Source organism: Chionomys nivalis, chromosome 16, assembly GCF_950005125.1.
Source record: "Chionomys nivalis chromosome 16, mChiNiv1.1, whole genome shotgun sequence".
NCBI classification, from domain to species: domain Eukaryota; kingdom Metazoa; phylum Chordata; class Mammalia; order Rodentia; family Cricetidae; genus Chionomys; species Chionomys nivalis.
In genome coordinates, this window is record NC_080101.1 from 40045637 (window position 1) to 40067144 (window position 21508).

Consider the following 21508-nt stretch of genomic DNA (forward strand, 5'->3'; position numbering starts at 1 on the left):
AAATGGAAGGAGGAGTAATGATGAAGTCTAAGCCCTTCATTGCTATCTATCATTTGTCTATCTATCTATCTATCTATCTATCTATCTATCTATCTATCTATCTATCTATCTATATCTACCTATTTATTTTTTAATGTTGGCTAAAGATGAAAACCTATACTGACTGCAGCCCTCTCTTCACATTTTACGACCTCCTCAAATCACTAAGATAATCAGGTTCAAAAACTGTTGTTGTCTTTTTTCACCGGTCTTTATCTGTTCAACCCCAGATGAGAATAAACACCTCCATCCATGACCAGACAGCAGATTCAAGGAGAAGGTTGCCATACTGAGATCCCTGTTGTCGCCTTCTGGCTGGACAGTCGGTGCCAAATAGCGCCCTGGGAAACAAACAGCAATAGAGAACTCGACAGATGCGCTTGATGCATGTACAGAATCATAGCTTGACCGAAAAGGAGAGTGGAGGATGGCGACAGGCTGAGAGTCTGCAGCTGGGAGCTACAGCAATGGAACCAGCGGCTATGTGTGTGCGCACAGGTGCCACAGGCCCGGCGCCCAGAGCTCTGTCTCTGCAGCCTCCCTGCTCAGCACAAGAGGCAGCTTGCTGAAACTGCAGTCGCGGCAGAGCGTGGATATTTTCAGCCACAGACACCAGAGGAAGAGCCAAAGGAAAGGGCGCGAAAGGGGAAGCATGGAGTGGCAGGGGATTAGGGCAAGACCCACAGCCTCATCTCGGAACTCCTCGGGTGAGAACCTGCACTCGGCTGCTACGCTCCTCCCTTCCCTTCCCAACTCACGGTGATCATCTCCGTCTCCCCTCCGCATCCCTGCCCCCCTCCCCTCCCGGCTTTCTTTGCTCTCCCTCCTTGCCGCGTGCCTGCTCCCCTCCCCCTCGCCTGGCTGCTCTGGGCAGCAGCAGCCTCAGCAGCCTCAGCAGCCCCGGAGATGGGCAGAGAGCGCGCGGGGCGCTGCAGCTCTGGAGCCGCCGCTCTCCCCGCCCCCGGTGCCCTGCGCCCCCGCCGCCGCTCTCGCCGCCTGGCTGTCCCCCGACTCCAGCTCTGCTTCTAGGACAGCGCCGCCACCGCCGCAAGCCCTCGTCCCGCCCGCGCTGCGCTACCCTCAAGCGCCCTGGATGGCGCTTTCCCTTGTCGGGATGGAATCGGTGAGTACCAAAGAGTCCGGGGTGTTAGGCACAGGGCTGAGCTCCCACAGAACATTCGTAGACGCCAGAGGCACCCCAACCACCTGCTGGGTGTTCTCCTGGCACAGGGTGTCCGGCAGGTCTCCGGGGACATTTGGTTTCAACTCCACCAGCCGGGAACCTGAACCCTTTCTCTTCCAGAGATAAATGCTTGTAGATCTTAGTCCCTTGTCACCCTTTGGCCTTCTGGCTGCTACCGTCACTCCTGATGCAGATAGCCCCTGCCGGGCTTCACTTCAAGCAGGGTCGTTGCTGCCCTCGTTGTCCCCACATCTTTCTGAATTCCCTCTTCTGCCGCGCGCTGTAACGCGGACCCAGCTTTCTCCACGAAGTCCTCTCCTGACCCGCCTCCCCTCAAAGCCTGATCACAGAGCCCCGGGTCCCGCTGTCCCGCTCCTTCTCAGAGTGATAGTGAATTCTGACCTCATTCTCTCCATATGATGCCGCCTCCCAGCTTTTCCGACACTCACCTCAAAACTGACAGTGACACCGGGTGATCCTGCCTTCTGTGTATTGTGTCTCTGCACCTGGTCTGCTTTGGGGATGATCAAGCATGAAAGGAAAGGGACAAAAAACAGCAAACCTTGTGGGACTAAACTTTTTGTCATTGTTTCAAAGTGCATAACTATTTACCTTGCCTAGACTCCTTGTCTGCAGTCTTGTTGGCTGAGCACGGGGAAAGGAACATTCTTTTACCTGTTTTTCCGGATTCCATTGGTCTTCCTTTCAGGTCTAGAGCAGAACACCTACATAGCCCAGTTGTGAATCTCCATCAGCCAAACCACCCAAAGCTCATCAACTCTTGAGGTTAAGCAGATTTTTCTTGAGAGAGGACAGGGTGGCGGCAGTTGCCCTTCGGAATCTTTTTTTTTTTTTTTTTTTTTTTTGAGATTTCAATGATTCGAAGCCCTTATTCTTGTGTTTAGTGCCTGAGAGGGAACCGTTGTACAGGCGACCCCGACATCATGCTCTTCAGGTAGGGTGTCATGTCTTGTCTTCCCCAGATTTCTGTAGGAGCTTCCCTGAGTACAGCAACCTTTCCTGCTGAAACCAGGTTCGGCGTTTGTTCGTATATGGCATGAGTGAAAATTGGCATTGTGTTCAGTGAAGGAATCTGACTGAGGGGGTAAGGAAAGAGGGAGATAGTTTCAACACTACATTTTGTATCAAGATTCCTGTGTACTTATGTCGTTAAAATGAGGCTGCACATGACTTAAAATTTACACTCAAACAACTTGTAAAATATTAATTTGGAGGTGACATTTTATTCTACACAACTCCTGAATAGGGTTAATGTTTGAAAAGTACAGTTACGAGTATTTGAAAAAATATAAGAAACTTTTGAAAGATACCTGTTTAAACATGGGCTGTGTGAATATAAGTTTCTTGGGATTTCTGCAAGCAATTTCAGGGGAGTAAGACTTGAATGGCCACCCTCACCTTTGCAGTTGATGGAGAGGATGTGCTCTGTCCTCTTCTTGAAGAGGCGATCCTCACTTTACAAAAACAGAAAAGGGAAAGTCAAGCAATTGGATGAGGGGTTTATTTAGTGTGGATTGCCTTAAAAAGTCCACCCTTTGTATTTTCAGGCATTTTGCTTCATTGTGTTTCCTTTGTAACCCCTTGTCTTATGTAGTCTGGGCAGGAACCCAGTGTCCAGCTGTGGTTTTTAGGAAATGTGTTCAGCTGCGTCAAAACTCACAGGGGCCACAAGTACTAACTTTACGCTTGGTTTTCTAAATATGGGAATTTGCCTAACTATAAGTAGTGTTGGACTAAGAAGAATACTTGAAACCATGTATATAAGCTCGCGATTGCTTCAGGTGTTCCTGTATGATGTGATGGGTGGACAATAAGGGAGAGAGAAGCTGAATCAAAGGATCTTTTAGCCTTCCCTCTGGATATACTTTTGTGTAGTGATGGGGTAATTTGTATGTACAGTATAACAAAAAATAGTCTTCACTAAAAAGAGCCATAACAATTGACCAAAGTACAGCAAGAAGTAATGCTGCCTGCTCTGTTTTTGTGATCAGCACAAGTTCAAATCAATGTGTTCTAACATAATTCTAAATTGTGTCACAATATTAAAATTGTCGCAGAATTATCTATGAGCATGGAAATTAATTTGTCATAAAGCATGGCAGAGATTTTAAGCATTCGTATAAAGAACTTCAAGACTCGCCTGGATTTAAAGTTCCTGTAGTTAGTAAAACTATGAAAAACAATTAAATATAATAGATGAGGAGACAGGTACGCCGATGATGGCCTGGTACATTGTTGAATATTTAATGTTCTTAATTATGTGCTACCAAGAGGACAGGTCTAAAATAAATATTTGCTTTGGAAATACATATTAACAATTGTGTAAGTGACATAGATATTTCATCAACAAGTTGCCATTAGTCGAATGCTTCATGCAAATTATTTTATTGAAAGTGCAAGGTAAAGAGAGAGAAAGGCTGAGGGAAAGGAAGCATGGAGCAAAAGCATAAAAGCTGAATAGTGACTTGAACACATTCCTTAAAGGAAGAGAACTGCATACAGTTCCTATTATGGTGGGAACAGCTTTTTTTCCAACTTGATTTTTTAGAAGCCTTCTTAATTTCAGGAATAAAAATGCATTTTTCTTTTTTAATGAAGTGGTAATTTAAATTCTTTCACAAAATTTGAGAGCCAAAGGCAAATTAACATAAACTATCTAATTAAACTAAATTCTACACAAATTTAAAGACAAAATTTGGGACAATAAATATATAAACTAACACCTAATTTACAATGATGTCTTGTGCTGGCTTATTTATGTGTTAGTGGATGCTTCTTTCATATATATATATATATATATATATATATATATATATATATACACACACTTTAATTCACCATAGTCTATATATTATAACATCCAAATTTTATGAGGTCACAAACCTACCAGTAGCAGGAATAGCAAGTCATTATATAAGCATTCAGAATGTTTTTTTCTTTCTAGCCTTAGTCTATACAGTAATATATTTAAAAACAAGTCTTTCCAGGGAACAAAATAGTGATCATTTCAACCAAAGTTTCACAGTTTTCTAAGATGTGTGATTATGATTTCTATGTAAAAAAGCATTCCCTCTGATCTCTTGGCATGTGCCTGTAATTCTAATGTTTGGGAAGCTGAGGCAGGAAGGTCATATGTTCAAGGTCAACCTGGGCTCTCTTCAAACAACTAAACAAAAGCACACATCAGCAAAGACTTTGAGATTCTGTGGTGTGACTTGAATCTGCGTGAAATATACCTTGATTTGTTTAATTGAAATGATTGATAGAATTTCGATGTTGATTAGGGATTTGAGGGATGTTCCATTTCCATTATTTTATTAATGATTTACCTAAGGTTCCTGAGTATTAGATTCAGAATTAGAATACAAGTTTCCTCTACCAGTGTGGTGTCTATCTTTCTATGGCACTAAAATTGGCCCTTTCCTTGGTAATACGGGATGATTCAGTTTCAGCTTTAAAGAAAATAGGAAGCTAAACACAACAAAGGTCCTTACTGCTTCAAAGTCCACCTCAGTGCTTAATCTTTCTTCTCCACAGTTGAAGGTAACCACATTTCCTGACATTCTTTTGTCACTTTATTGTTATACATAGAAAACATTTTAAAATTATAGCGTAACTTGGCTATCTAAAACATTTCCTATTTTATCATTGATTTTTCTCATTATCAATTATGCACTCATACAGTGTAAGTTTATTTTATAGAAATAGTATACCACAAGTATTTCCATTTAATTTTTATAAGCTGTTAATTGGAAGATATTCTCAAAGTAGATGCTAGCTTCTTCAAGTGAGGAGCAGAACTGGACTTGTAATTTCACCTGTGTGTTTACTTAACCTTTATTTCACCACAAAGCGAGTTTACACATCTCTGTGCTTATTTTTCATTTTGATGTTTGTCTCCCATAGACTAAGAGGCTTGGGTAGTCAGTGAAGAAAAACGTGTTTCACCAAGCTCAAAATCACATCTGAAAATCCTGGCACCTGAAAATTTCTCCTCACTCACAGGAGGCAGTGGAGAAAGGGTACACCGATGAGGAGCTGCCATTATTACTGGCTAATAATAAATTGTCAGATACATCCCTGGATGTGGTGGATCACCAGTGTCATCTTCCCAAAGAGGATGACTGTGTAGATGACTCTGTCTTATCACGTGGAGCACTATTGCATTATCTGAATGTGGCTGGGTTGGGGATGGTTAGGAGAAGCATGGTGTCTTGCTCAACAGTTTTCTTTTCTTTCTTTCTTTCTTTCTTTCTTTCTTTCTTTCTTTCTTTCTTTCTTTCTTTCTTTCTTTTTTTGAGTTCCTTATTCAAGGAACTTGCCTTTGAGCTCTTTAAGATGCAGATTTGCCTAATAGGAGAATTGCATTTCTAAGGTTTCCATGACCTAATTTCTTTTCAGTCCAATTCACCCTTCATTAACTGAGATCTTACTATACAGTGAGATCTGAGGTGATGAATACAAACAGATGAAAGAACATGACATAGGCGCTGACTTCAAACATATTGCAGTTTAGCGGGAGAGGAAGCTTATAAATGATAAAGGATTGTGAAGCTGGCTGCCCCTAAGGTAAGGCAGTCCTATCTTCCTGAACAGACGACCCAAGAAAAATTATTAAAAAAACACAACTTAAGCAAATCTTCATTGAATTTAATTGAGGGAGGAAAGAAGCCATTGCTAAGGCTTTATATGAAAATAATGTATTTCTTAAAAGCGTATGATTTTGTTGCTACCTCTATTTAAATATAATGTCATGTCAACAAAATTCTGACAATACAGACATTTATCAGAAATATATCTGCATATTTATGATTCTTACAAATAAACACATTACATGATTAGGTTATAAGGTAAGTTTCCAAGGGAAATGTAGCTGATTTGTATACTTTTGGTTTTTTTAAATTAATTAATTAACTAAATTATTAAAGATTTCTGCCTCCTTCCTGCCACCGCCTCCCATTTCCCTCCCCCTCCCCCAATTAAGTCCCCCTCCCTCATCAGCCCCAAGAGCAGTCAGGGCTCCCTGCCCTGTGGGAAGTCCAAGGACCTCCCACCTCCTTCCAGGTCTAGTAAGGTGAACATCCAAACAGCCTAGGCTCCCACAAAGCCAGTACGTGCAGTAGGATCAAAACCCAGTGCCATTGTTCTTGACTTCTCAGCAGTCCTCATTGTCTGCTATGTTCAGCGAGACCGGTTTTATTCCATGATTTTTCAGACGCAGGCCAGCTGGCCTTGGTGAGTTCCCGATAGAACATCCCCATTGTCTCAGTGTGTGGGTGCCCCCCTCGCGGTCTTGAGTTCCTTGCTCGTGCTCTCTCTCCTTCTGCTCCTGATTTGGACCTTGAGATTTCAGTTCATTGCTCCAATGTGGGTCTCAGTCTCTGTCTCCTTTCATCGCCTGATGAGGTTAATATCCAGGAGGATGATAGCCAGAACCTGCAAACAACCTAGATGCCCTTCAATGGAAGAATGGATGAAGAAATTTTGGAATATATACATATTAGAGTACTACTCAGCAGTAAAAAACAATGACTTCTTGAATTTTGCATGTAAATGGACGGAAATAGAAAACACTATCCTGAGTGAGGTGAGCCAGATCCAAAAAGAGGAACATGGGATGACTATATGTTTTTCTTTGGGTTCACCTTCTTATTTAGCTTCTCTAGGATCACGAATTATAGGCTCAATGTCCTTTCATTAGAGATTAGAATTGCCCACTTTGTCTTTTAGTAAGCATTCACAAGAAAGTGAGTAATTGTGGGGCAAGAGCTATAAATAATTCTGGCGTTGTGTCTTCAATACTTACAAGTCTACAAATGAGTTTAATAAAATTGATTTAAACTTAAGCAATCAAAATCTCTGTCTTACTTGATAAGGATAATTTGTTGAATAGTAACAACTGAATGTTAGAAAAATGATAAAACTTAGTTGAAATGCTGTTAAAATATTTTCTTGAGAAATAGTTTGGAGAGATTTATAATGTAAAACATGGACTGTGAAATTCTTTTCTTAGTAATTATAATTTATAATATTGTAGTTTGTATATAGTAATAGTTTGTAATAGCTTCTTATGGTACTTGAATAATTTTGCATGAAAAATATATCTTATGCACATGAAGAATTTATTTCTTTACATTTGCTCTTGGTTTCCAAAGAGGAATAAAAATGAAACTGATTCTTTTAAAAATCATATATATCTTTATGTAAATACATAAATACTCATAAATACATATACATACACTCACATATGTATGCGTGTGCTTGTGTCTATGAACAAATTTAAGAAATCCTCACAGCAAGCTGTAATAATGAGGGGAAAGTATATTGGTGATCTTGTTTTATGAATGTTATTTGATCTTTCACCCTTAGGAGTCTTTAGTAGAGAAGAGATGGTCTTGCTAGAGACCAAGACCCATTCTAGAAGTGTAATCTGTGCCACGTATTCAATTGCATGAACAGCTGGGACTAAGGGACCAACAGCTGGATTCAGTGAGAGTTAATCCACTCTGAGCTAATAAAGTTGATTAACTCTCTCACTTCTCCAGAAAGCTGCTACACTAGGATATTGCCTCACTTGTTGCCAATGGCCCCTTAAAATCTATAATCGCACCTGTGGTCTTTCTTTCTCCTATAATATTTAAGCAGTTTCAATTGGACCATATGGGAAGACAAAACAAACCAACAAACAAACAGAAATCATGCAAGACTTACGTCTTGTTAGCACATATGACGTGTGTTTGCCCAGTTTTGATAGTCTTCCAGTACTTAAGAGATGATAAAGAGTAAGCATATAAAATGTTATTTTTTTCCTGTAGAACATTGTTAAACTGATTCACAAAACTTTATCACCAGATGTCGTTTCCTTGTCTTTCCTGCTATGATCCTGGTATAAGCTCATGACCTGAATCTCAAGTCTTTTATTTTCTACAGATAAATGTAAAGAAGTGATCTGAGCAGTATCTTCATGCTACTATTTATAGGGCTGCACAAGTGAAAGCGCTCCTTCTATTGAGGAGGGTGTGTTTCTGTTAATAAGAGAACTAGAAACATTAGGGATAACTTTCTGGCATCTGCATTTTCTTTATTTTCTATTCATTACACTGAAATAACATCCTTGATTTATTATCAATAATAGGTAAAAGATACATTTAGTGTTTACTGTGTGTTTGTCATAGACTCCTGTAGACTTCGTTCAATCCCATGAAAAAACTAGCAAGGACCTCAACCATCCTCAGGCAGAAAGAATGCAAGTGATGTCTCTATCAGCATTTTATCTTTATCAATGTCAACATCTTTGACATCTGAGATTTTTCTCTTCTTGTACCTTAGCTCAAAAGCCCGTCATAGTTTCATAGATGATGCTCACAAATGATTTTGGATTTCTGTTAGAGAGAAAGGAAGGTTTGTTATTCCTAGAAGTAGCAAATAGTATCAACACTGTGTTGATGTCTTGTGCTCCGTTTTCACTAAACATACTCTCACATTCCTACACATTGCAAGAAAGGAACAAGTACTTTAAAATGCAAATCTTCTGTAATCGACAGTAAATGTTCCTCCCTTTGTTCCAGAAGGAGACTCTTTTTGTACTTTCTTGGAATGTTTGATTTACAGACACCTAAAAACAGTTGAAGCCAAGCTAGTCAGTGATTCATGTGATGTGCAGAGACTTGAAACACTCATGGGAAATTATCTCTCAGTGATAACAAAGGACTTCAATAAATGCTTATTTTAGCTGGACTCCTTCTTTACCTGTTACTACATGGGCATCCTGATGATAAGATGCTTTTTCAGTTGGGATACCTGAGATATCTGAATCAGTAAGCCCTTAGAACAAGTATGTTCTAAGTACAGATTTTAGATTATTTTCTACCAACTATATATTATTAGAGAGAGATTTTGTCATTACACATTTCTGTTCTAGTAAGTATAAATTTGAGTCATAACCACTGGCTAGAAGAAACGTATATTTTATCTGTGTAGATTACAAAGAAAACTCACTAAAACATTTGGTGTTTATATGTTCTCATGTCCTTAAATTTTATTAATAAGTTATACTTAGAAATTAGACTAAAGTTTTCTAAATAATGAAAAGCAAAACATTATGCTCCTTGAGAATATGAGAAATGAAATAATGCCTTGGGGTTCATAATGACCATGTTTTTTAGTGATTTACATACATAAATGCTTTTATGTGACACATAATTAAATCTTAAAGTTTTATTTCACTTTATATACTTAAGATACTGAGATAAGAGTTACAAGGTAAATGAGTGGTTGGACTTTAGCCAGGAATGATTTAAGTTTTCTGAAATCCCAAGCTAGAAATTCCACAGTGACAAACCTCTCCTTGTCTCAGAGGAGACTGAAGATGAGGATACTTTTTTTGTCTCTTTTTGCTGTGATCATAATTTCTTTCTTTATGGCTATCTCACAATGTTTTGCTCTTACGTGGAGACATCTGCTGCTCACAGCAGCCCATCTTTATCACCAAGGCACTAACTCGAGAATCTGAAGAAGCCCTTTTCTTCCTCTTGTGTACCATCTTTCAATTTGTTCTGTTTTGAATCGGTCATTCACACTCTACAAACCAGAAGACATAACAAAAAAATCCAACCTCTAAGGGACACAGGAGTTTCTTCTGTGAAGGAAGAGTTAAGATCCTGAAGTGATGGTGGTCTCTGGCTCTTGTTCTCTCTTGCTGGCTGCTATGGGTTGACGATGTAGTCACTTCAATTCACATTGTTAATTCATTTTTTTAGTTTATATTATTATGGAAAGTTAAAAATTGCAAGTTATTTTCTTTTTATTGGACTCATTTTTTCCATAATGCTCATAGTTAATATGTCCTTGGTAATTGTATTGCTTCTATATTGACTCACTACTCTCCTGATAAGATTATCAAGGAACTACCTAAACACGATACAATATATAGTATTTAGGAAAATACAAAAGTTAAAGTGAATCAGAAGGTAATATGTTTCTGTTGGAACCATGAGTGGTGAAGCACTGAGTACATTGATAGACGACTTTGGTAAAATTCCTCTGAAAATATGATCAACTGAACATAACTGGCAGTGTGAGATTACGACAGAGAGAAGAGGTGGTAAAACCTTTTAAAGCATGATACAGACAAAAATTTACAGCTCCACAGAAACACAGTATACAGACAAAAGAGTATAAATCTGAAACTGCACACAAATGGACTCAAAGTATCACAGAATTGCTGGTTGGGAGAGTTATGTCAAATTTTGTAGGATCTTTAAGACTCTTACTCCCTTTAACTAAAACATTTGGGTACTAAAAATGCACAATTAGATAATATTTAGAAGTTTTTAAACTTCTGGACAACACTAAATTCTTATCCAATAAATGCCAAAAGAAATTATTCTATTTTGGCTTAAACAGGAAGTGATACTTAGATAATCCAGTTATGTAATTAGCAACTCTTGGGCCACTTGGGCTTGACGGGTGGGTGTATAATAATATAGAAAGTAGCATATAATGAATAGTCAAAATAGATTCAGAATCATATTTACGTAAAAAATAGGTAATCCTTTAAAAGGCAATTTTCTCTTTTAATTATTATTAAGCTGGTGTGGTACAATGCTTTTCACATTTATTAAAAATCATTATCCAAAGGAGGGCCTCTCTTGATAAAATACTCTGGAAAGACTGAAAACAGTACTAGCTGTAGGAAGAACTAATATAGACCCTTTCTTGAATTCAATAACACATCGAATTCATTGGGACAACAAATACATGCCCAGATTGTTGTATAAAGGTCCTTCCCTGAAGAAATAGGTCATCAGTTCCTGCTATTTGAGTAAAAGCTCAGAGTAGGATCAGATTACAGTAGAGGTAATGATAAAATCAGTATGTTATATATCCTCTAGCAATACATTAAGTAAAGTTTTGACAAATAATTAAAAATCAAATATGACATATATAAGCATAGAATGAAACCCCTGACATTCTCCAGTGAAAGGCTACTTGAAGTGACATACCCTGGTATTAATTGCACTTCTACTGAGTATTTTCTTGTGATAAATGTTAAAGCAGGCTGAGAATCAGAAGGAAATCTCCATCAGACATTAGGTGCACAGTAGGTCTGTCTACTAATACAGTTTCTACATGAAATTTTCTAGCCCATCTCCCAACCTCCATTTTAAGTTCAAAGCAACGTAATAACTTCTTCGGTACATAAAAGGCCAACTAATGGTTAGAATAACTCACTGCCTCAAATAAATGACCTTAGATTGTAAAATGTGTAAATTAAGTCCAGGTATAAATAATTACTATAAATCTCAGTTTACCCTACACTATAAATTTAATAAAAGATACAAAACAAAGAGAAATTTGAAGAAATAAAACCATTGCCAAGAGTTTAAGAACTGTTTAAAGCCGGGTGGTGGTGGTGCACGCCTTTATTCCCAGAACTGCTCTAAGAAAGTGGAGGTAGGCAGATCTTTGTGAGTTCAAGGCCAGCCTGGTCTACAAGAGCTAGTTCCAGAATAATACAGAGAAACCCTGTCTTGAAAAATAAACAAACAAAGAAAGAAAGAACTGTTTCAAACTTGTAGTTTTGTAGTTTACCACAACTAGTGCGTGAACCACAGATTTTTTTACGAATCCACACTAAACAATTGCTTGAGCCAGACTTAACCTAAAGCTTACGTCTTTGCAATCCTCTCTTTGAATATTAGATATTTTAATTTTCAGTTTGTGTACAGGTTCTGCGTTGTTCTCATGTCTTCTGCCACTGATCTAAGTAACCACACTTGACCATTATGTTTTGGGTCACTTTGCGACTTCAAGAACACTCTTGTGCTTCACATGAAGAGTTTACGAAAACAAGTATTGTGATAATGTACATGACAAACATTTCTCAGACATTTTCCCCAGAGCAATCCTACTTGGTTTCTTATGTGACATTTTGAATGAATAATTTGCTTCTTTTCAGTACAGAGAAATCAATGGCTTCCACTTTTTACAAGATTTTCTAGCCATGCTCTTGTTTGGCTGCATTTATAAATCATATTTCATCAGTAGAGAATGTTCACCCTCGTAGTATATCCAAATCTTTAGTGAAGTAAAAGAGCACCAGACAGAAGGGCAGTAGGAAAGAGGAAATACATGCAACTCAATGTGTTTGTGCTGTGTAGTAATGGTCTGGATGAATTCTGAGTATATTATTTCTTTAAGTTGTACTCTTTAGGAAATTTAAACAAAGGAATTATATGTATACATATAAAGAATTGTTACATATATAAAGCATATATATTTACATATGAAAAATTTTAATGATAAATACAAGTGAAGAAATAACAAAAATTTTCTAATTATAAAAATAGGCAACAAAACTTACCCATTCTTTCTATATTCAAAATCCCTACTATTAACCAACTAATAATACTGAAAACTGGGTGTCATTTAACTACAGTTTCTGTGTTCATGTGGTCTTATAATGTTCAGGTCCCAATTTCAGGCAGGTTCTGGCTGTTGCAGGCTGTGCAAACAGAGATATAAGAGCATCCCATTGAGATAATATATTTTATTTTTTGAACTGCCCGAGAAGGAACAAACAGCAGACATTATTAGGCAACTGTAGAAAAACCTCTGGTCAAATTTACATGTTGTTCCACTCAGTATGACAGTATTTTACTCCCAGAAAAAAGTTTCTGTGTTGTCTGTAAGGAAAAGAACCAAAGCTATTAATAAAAATCATGTGTGGCTTCCTGCCTTCTACAATGGGAGATAAAATTCCATATAATGAATTAGTTGTTATAAAGAAAAAAAGTAAGAAAATTTAAAAACAAATTTCTCTGTAATTTAAAGTAAGAAAATAAGAAAAATATCTAAACTTCACCTTTTCAGTCATATCAGCAGCACTTCTAAGCTTTTTTCTAAGCTATTCAGTATGTTATGTTGTAGTTCCCTGAAGAAAGTTAACTATACTAGTTTTAAGTTTATGTGTATTTATGTCTAATAATTTGTTAAAATTATGGTCAATAATTAAACCTCTAAATAGTGAGTTTCTATTAAATCATAATTATTGGCCTGATGGGATGGCTAACTCTGAAACAGGTTGTCATTTACTATAGGTAGAGTATAAGCATAGAAAAGATTGGCTTCTCATTCAGTTAAAGGAACAATATTTGCAAATATACTAGCTACAATTACTTACATAGTATGGAAATTATCCAAATCCTATTCAAGTTCTATTTCCTTTCTTCAAGTCATTTTCTTGAAGTGTACAAAAGAGTTATTGCCATAGATGAGGAATATAAATAAAGCATACCAAAAAGTATATTTTCCTAACAAATAACTTTCAGCAATATACTGGCTCAACTTGGCCTGACATACCACAGTATAAGCACTCATAAATATAGTCAAATATATGTAAACATATTTCTGTATATGTATAAAGATTGAAAATCTATCCAATGTATAAGAAGACATACAAATATAATTACATTCAAATGTGCAAGATCACACACATATATACTTAGATATAAACCTTCACATTTGTAAATTTATTTAGAAACACATATATTCACAAGTATGTACATATAACCACACAAATTACACATATACACATTTGTTAATATATTTGATGATACACACACACAGGTATAGTTATATACTTATAATATCTCTAAAAAATGGCCAAAGCTCCAGAATAAAATCTTCCAAATCTGCTGTAGACAATAGCATAAAGGCTTCAATTAGGAATAAAAACCAAAGAGACTGAAAATAAAATTATACAGACCTAAACAAAAGGATTATTTGGCTTCTATCAATGGCAGTTTTCTGATAAGCTTTCATTTTTGTCCTTAGTTCTCATGAAATCACCCCATCTTTGCCTTCTTCATTAATATATTGGCCACTTCAGGAGAAGGCACCAGGCAGAGGAATGTTCTTGCCAAACCTGGAAGGGATATCATCATCAAATGTGGGAGGGGCAGCGCCATATCACTGGAGCAGCGACACTGGGAGCAGTGAGTAGATCATCACAACTGTCAGAGAATGATCATTTGATTAGTCACATTCAGCACTAATATCCACTTAGTCCCTGCTGTACATCAGAAATGATATTCAGCCATGCTAACAAACTTGCACAGCAAAATGGCACAAAAAAATAAATAATAAATCAACATGTAAATGGGCTGTAAAATATAATTTATGTAAAAAAGTGGTTGGCATTCTAACATTATTTCCTTGAATTATTGCCTCATTCAACAAACAGGTATTAATCTGTATGTGAGCTTTCAGTGTAAGATAAATGATCTTCATTATTAAACGAATCAATTGACATGAATCAACTTGCGTTACTATTACTATGGAACAGTTTAGTTCTGTGACTGGGAACCATCCAATATTTATTTATTTATTCTAGAAATAAACAGCAATTTCTACTTTTTTTTTTACAACTGACGAACCTTGAAGGTAGTCAAGATACCCTTCAGAGGGGAATAGATAAATAAGTTATAGTATACATGGACAATGGAATATCAATGAGTAATAAAAAAATACAGTAACCAAGATGCAGCAGAATCACAACCGCATATTGCTAAGTGAAATAACCTAGTCTTAAAGGCTTATGTGCCATAAAAGTCCAAGAGTTTTATTTAGGCATGTTTGTGTGCTTTTTCATTGGTGCTTCACTTTTCTGGTATTTTGTATGCGAGTGTATCAGTTGGAGATAGCTTTGAGGCCTGTATCTACCTCCCAGCTTGGCATGGGACCCAACATGGTACAGAACTGTGAAGGCCCTGTGCTATCAGTTTCCATGAGTTCACATGCATATCAGTTCTTCTGTATTTAGAAGGCCTTGATTTCGTGCTGTTCTCCATACTGTCTGGCTTTTACAGTATTTCTTTTTCCTCTTCCTTAAGGTACACTGAACCTTGAGAGTAGGGACTTTATGGAGATATGCCATTAAGCCTGGATGTTCTGCGGTCTCTTCACATTGTCTAGCTTTGGGTCTTTGTACTGATTTTCATTTACTGCAAGAGTGAACGTCTCTGATAATAGCTAAACAAGATACTGATCTATGAGTATAGAAAATCTTCATTAAGAGCCATTTGGTTGCTATGTTACTTAAGCAGAACAATTGTATTTGGTTTATTCCAAGGTCCATGGTCTGTCTAATCTCAGGTTCTTGGCCACCAGAGCATAATCAGGGAAATGTTCCATCTCTTTAGTTGCCCTTAAATTCAATCAGATATTGGTTGGTTACTCCCAAAAGTTTTACACCACTATTGCACCAGCACATCATACATACAAGTCACGATTGATGATCTGAAGGTTCGTGACTGGGTTAGTGTTTACCCTTTCCCATTTGCTAGTGTGCAGAGTACCTTCTAGTGCCATGAACACTATTCAGTAGGAGTATGTAGGTACCAACTTGACTTCTCCATGTTTAACAAGTTTTGTAGGTGGTCATCAGCAATTGGGCCTTAATGTTGTAGACAGCAAACAATAGCCTTGAATTAGCCTGGATTGTTTGAGTGTTCTGATGGGGACCCTTTGGCCAGTTACTTGATTAGCTTCCCAGAACTGTAAGAGAAATGTCCAGCTCAGACTCCATCTTCCGCATTATTTTGCAAACCATTTAGATCATCTTCATATATGTATATATTATTGGAAGTTTCTACTGTGTCATATTTCCATACAATCCCATAAATGGTACTCAATTTTAGCTGTCCCTTCCTGTATTCCCTTCCTCACCTCCTCTTTCCTTCCCTTCCTCATTTGATCATTCTGTTTGAGCCCTCACAAATCAAACCATAATTATCTATTCTATTTCCTTTTCCTAGGGTGAACCATTTCTTCCTCCAGTCCCTTACTCTATACCTAATCTCTGTGGTTATATGCATATAGCCTGTTTGTTAAAGTCTTAACAACCAATATCCACATATAAGCAAATACATACCATATTTGTCTTTTTGGACTGGAATACCTTGCTCAGGATGATTTTTTTCTAGTTCCATTCATTTACCTACAAATTTCATTTTTTAACAGCTAGATAACACTCCATTGTATAAATGTATCGATTTTTTTTTATTCATTCATCTGTTGATGGGCATAGAGTCTGTTTCCAATTTCTGTCTACTAGAGCACTAATGAACAGGGCTGAGTAAATGACTCTGTAGAAGAATACAGACTTCCTTGGAGCTATCCCGAGAATGGTATGTTGTGGGACAATCTTTTTGTTCACTATGAAGATGTTTTTGTCAAAGAGCCTTCTGATGGGGTTTAATAAAGAACTGAATGATCAGTTTCTAGGCAGAAGGAGGTTAAGCAGGGCTTCCAGGAAGAGAGAGGAGGAGAGGAGATGAGTCTATGTGGGGGAGGGACACCAGAGGAAATGGAGAGGAAACAGGGGGTTCAAGATGGAAGAGATGAAAGAAAATTAAAAAACATGAAGCAACATATAGATTAATAAGAATGGCTTAATTCAAGGTATAAGAGCTAATGGGACAAGCCTAAGCTATAGGCTGAACTTTCATAATCAATAACAAGTCTTCATATCATTTTTTGTGAGCTGGTGGCCCAAAGAAAAATCTGTTCACAATGGTCTAGCTGGATATCGAAGTAGGATTGTTTCCATCCTCTTGAGTAGCCATCACACTGGTGCCCACAGCAGCTGTGCAAGTTCATATGGCTTTTATAACAGATGCAGAGTAAGTCTGCAAAACTCTTAAGTGGAGAAAAAGAAATCATCCATGATTTTTCTTTCTTTGCTCAATTTCTGAGCTTGCCAGCAAGATCTGTTCTGGAAAAAAAAAAAACTTATTACTAAAAAAGCAGAAAGTACGCTAAACATTGACCAGTAACTTAAAGATACCATGGCCTAGATAACAGAAAAATAAAACAGATCAAGAAAAACAATAAACTTATATAAGAGAACACTGACAGATGACCATTTTTTTTTTTTTTTTTTTTTTTTTTTTTTTTTTTTTTTTTTTTTTGGTTTTTCGAGACAGGGTTTCTCTGTGGTTTTGGAGCCTCCTGTCCTGGAACTAGCTCTTGTAGACCAGGCTTGTCTCAAACTCACAGAGATCCACCTGCCTCTGCCTCCTGAGAGCTGGGATTAAAGGCGTGCGCCACCACCGCCCGGCCAGATGACCATTTCTTATAAAGCAAAAGTTACAGAGGGATTACTAACTACTAACTTATGTGACTCACAGAGCTTCTAAGCATAAGAAATAATTACTGGGAACTAAGCTATCTACCCATTTTTTCTTCAATAAATTCTGCTGCTTCCAGAATAGCACAATATTCTACATTTTATATCTCACATACACCCAAATGGGGTTCGGAGTGAGAGGTAAGGAGAATGAAAAGGAGGGAAAGAAGAAAAGAGAAAATATCCTTTGAGCTTTTGGAGCATTACTGAGATACTATTATTGTGTCCTGCAAACTTTGGGAACACTGAAATTCATACCTTCTTCTATTGTGCTTCTTTTGTTGGGTCAGTAAAAGTCACCAGGCATTTCTGCCTGAAAATTCACTTTCTTCCTCTTGATAGAGATACACTTTTGAATCATTTAGCTTCTTATATTTCAAAAGACAATTTTAGAAATATAAGTACTCATAGTTTTATAGAATAATGTGCTATGTATTCAGAAGTTCAAAAATTACTTTAATTTTAGGCAGATCTTATAGATAATTTCAGTCTAACATCTGTGAATGAGTACTTAAAATTATAAACTTCTTTCTTTCTTTCTTTTGCATTGAGTTTTGAGCCAGAGCACTTAGGCTTCAGAACAGAGATTCTAAGAACTAAATGGCTAAATGTGGAAACCTAAATTAATCATTAGAATATCCTCTTAAAATAATATTTACCTTAATTATGAAAGGTTCTAGTCAGATTCCCATACTGCAATAATAATAGATTATAAAGACTGACTATATCCTGATACTTGTTACACTAATTAAAACCCATCTAGAGCAGAGTTAATTTGATATGCTAGTATTATCATGAATGGCAAAACAGTTATTGTGCTGCACGATTAAATAAGTGCTTCACATGACAGCTGTCGTTATGCCAAAGTAATTTTGGATTTTCTTTTATTTTTCCTTTCCATTTCATCAATATCACCATTAATGATGAATCTTCTGCTAATGTGATTCATAATTAATCATTATTATGATTAGATCAAGCATAGCATACTATAAAGAAAGATTGTTTTCTTTTAGACAATTATTTTTTTCAGTGCTAGGCTCATCATTTTGTTATGAAACCAGAAGCCCACCTTCATCATCTTTGCTGTGGTATATTTGCTCCTTGGGACCTACCTTGGGAAGCAGAAAAAAGAAGAACATCTTTAAACATTACCTAATATTCTATTCATTCACATGAAATATGCTTAAACCAAAACTTAAGGCTAGCCATACTTGATCTCTTCATTAATTACCTCAAGACGTTATTAGAATGCAAATGCTGATTCATTAATCTTGTGAGATTTCTGACAAGCTCCCTGTTTACTGATGTTCTAGGAACTATGCTTTAATTAGCACGCATCTGCTAAACTATACCATAAAAACAATCCTTAAGCAGGGCTCTGGATCGCCAAGCATTTAACCAGTGGTTTTATGATTTTCGGAGTCACAGGATATCCATATGTATGTGGATTTGAATGTATATTTCTGGAGTGTAGATTTGAATTATTAGCTTGTTTGAGAAGCTTATGACTTAAGTTATGTGATTTTTGGTCAATTCACTCCATTTTTGGAATAGTGAACTGAAGACCAAGGGAACTGAGATATCTACAAGACTGACAGTTACAAAGCTTGGATGTGTCTTCACTTTTTGGGAACCAAAGCAGAAAATTTTATAGTACTAGTAAACTTTCTTTCAGGCTTTGATTTCAAAGAGGGAAATAGAAATTGCAGTAAATAAGTGACAATAAAAAAACAAATAAGGGAGCCTAAACACATTTAGGCAACTGTGTCCTTAAAGGATGTAAGTGTATTTGATATACATTGCATGAGAAACCCATAAAGTGTCATAAATGTATAATTTCCTGAATATATAATGTCTTTGACAGTGAGGAATGTGGAAAAATCAAGAACTGTGACTATGAAAGTAGAGGCAACAGAGTCCAAGGCTAAAGGTAACTCTGAGATCTAGAAGTATATATTAGTGGGAGAGCATTACCTAGAATGCTCAAAACAGACTTCAGTCCCAAGTGCTGAAGGAAGATGAGGATGAATAAGTGAATAAAGAGAAAAAAAGCTCACAATTTTACAAACTAACATGACATTTACTCAGAAGTACTTTAAGATTTATCTTAGTTTTATCCATATCTGATACAAAAATCAAGTTTAAAATCTGTGGACTAATTGTGGGGGGAGGCTGCTCATTCATTTCCTGGCTGATCAGGCATTAACTAACCGCACAGGAACTATATTAATTAAATCACTGCTTGGCCTATTAGCTCTAACTTCTTATTGACTAGCTCTTACATTTTTGGTTCCTTCCTGGCCACCTGGCAGCTCAGTTTCTAAATAATCACACAGAAACTATATTATTTAAAACATTGTTTGACTGTGACTTATCAGATAATGTTCCAGCGTCTGTCTCTGGCGGGGCTACATGGCTTCTCCCTGACTCCACCTTCTTTCTCCCAGAATTCAGTTTTGTTTTGCCCACCTAGTTCTGTTCTGCCCTGCCACAAGCTCAAAGCAGTCCTTTATTAATCACAACATCCAGTGGGGAATCACACATCACACTAATATTTCTTTTCAAATTTCATTTCAATGCTTTGTGCCAGAACATTTATGCTTCAGAACAGAGATTATATCTAAAATTTCAAGTTATCTTTTTCTATCAGAATAAAAACTGTAAACTCAAGTACTCATATTAAGTTAAAAATTCACTGATTCTTAAAAGATTAAAGACGGTGAAAATTCTTTGTATCAACACTCCAAAGATGATTTTTGTAAACAAAACATTAAAAAAACACGCATTCTTTGAAATTAACTTTATTAATATTTTAGTTGTATAATTTACAGGATTAGGTATGATATTTTTATCAATATACATAATGTACAACCGTCATACTCTCGTTTGCCTCCTTCCACATCCTGTCTCCCTTCCTTTCCCCATTCTACTTCATTGTCTTTTTTTAAAAAAAAAATCTAGATTGTGCATATGAGTGAACACATGTAATGTCTGTCTTCCTAATTATAGTTTATTTTATTTAACATTAACATTTCAGATCCACATTTTTTAGGAGCAAATAAAAAATATTTGACCTTCTTTAAGGCTTAATAACAATCTAACCCTTGGTATACACTTGCTAGTCAAAGACAAGCATCGTGGAACCTGCAGAATTATGCATCTCTTGCTATTCTGTATCTTTTGGAAGAGTGTGTAGGTTTTAAAAGAATTCCTCCTGTCGTAGGGGAGGTGGATGTTAAAGTATTTGTTTTGTCAGACTCATACATGTAAAAATATCAAGCTGTGCTATAATTCCAAACACTGTTAGAACTTTCCAGGCTATGGACTTCATTAAAGATAACACAGCAACCTGAGACACACATCTAATCATGGATCCTCAGCTGCTTCCTAGAACAGAGAAAAACATTTTTAAATAGTACCAAAGGTCAGAAGGCTGCAGAAGATGTGTAAAATATAACTAGGTACCTCATTTAAAAAAGGCACAAATTTGAGATGTTAGGTTTTATAGCTATAGTTTTCCATTTAATTGCAAGGTATTGTACAGAATAAGAAGACCAAAGGTTTTCAGAAAGGAAATGCTGGCTGAAAAGTCACAAATTTTTATTGCTGACTATCCTTGTCATATCTAGGTCACATGAATTCAAGTGATGTTGGGATCTACAATATGAGCGATATCAGAAATTGCTCTATCATGATTAAAGGGCATTTAAAAGAATTCAGAAATGATTTGACATTGTTAAAGTAAGTGTCTACTTTAATGGAAGCAGGGGAGAAAAATTCTAGTACGTTTCCACCCTCTGCCTGTGACCTATTTAAAATTCAATTCTGATGGGGTCCTATCAATCTCACCACTCACCAATACTGGTGAAATGATGTGAGGATAGCATTTGAACAACTAGCCAAAACTTTAGTTATGTTCAAAGGTTATTTTGTAAAATCTGTATGAAATGCGTCTTTACCTCCTCCTCTTTCTTTTCTTCCTTTTCCTCTGCTTTCTCCTCCTCTGCTTGTTTTTTCCTTCTTCAGATAATGGGTTTTTTTGTTGTTGTTGTTGTTCTGAACAGCTGACTCAG

General features: G+C 36.8%; 1 protein-coding gene across 1 annotated transcript in view; it reads left to right on the top strand.

Moving 5' to 3' along the window:
- The first annotated feature begins 697 nt into the window (after positions 1-697).
- The window catches only part of Fut9 (fucosyltransferase 9), a 181217-nt gene continuing 160406 nt past the window's right edge, over positions 698-21508 (top strand). Inside the window, exon 1 of the mRNA XM_057790741.1 lies at positions 698-1162. The gene's annotated coding sequence lies outside the window, so the exon portion shown is untranslated. The remainder of the gene's footprint in view (positions 1163-21508) is intronic.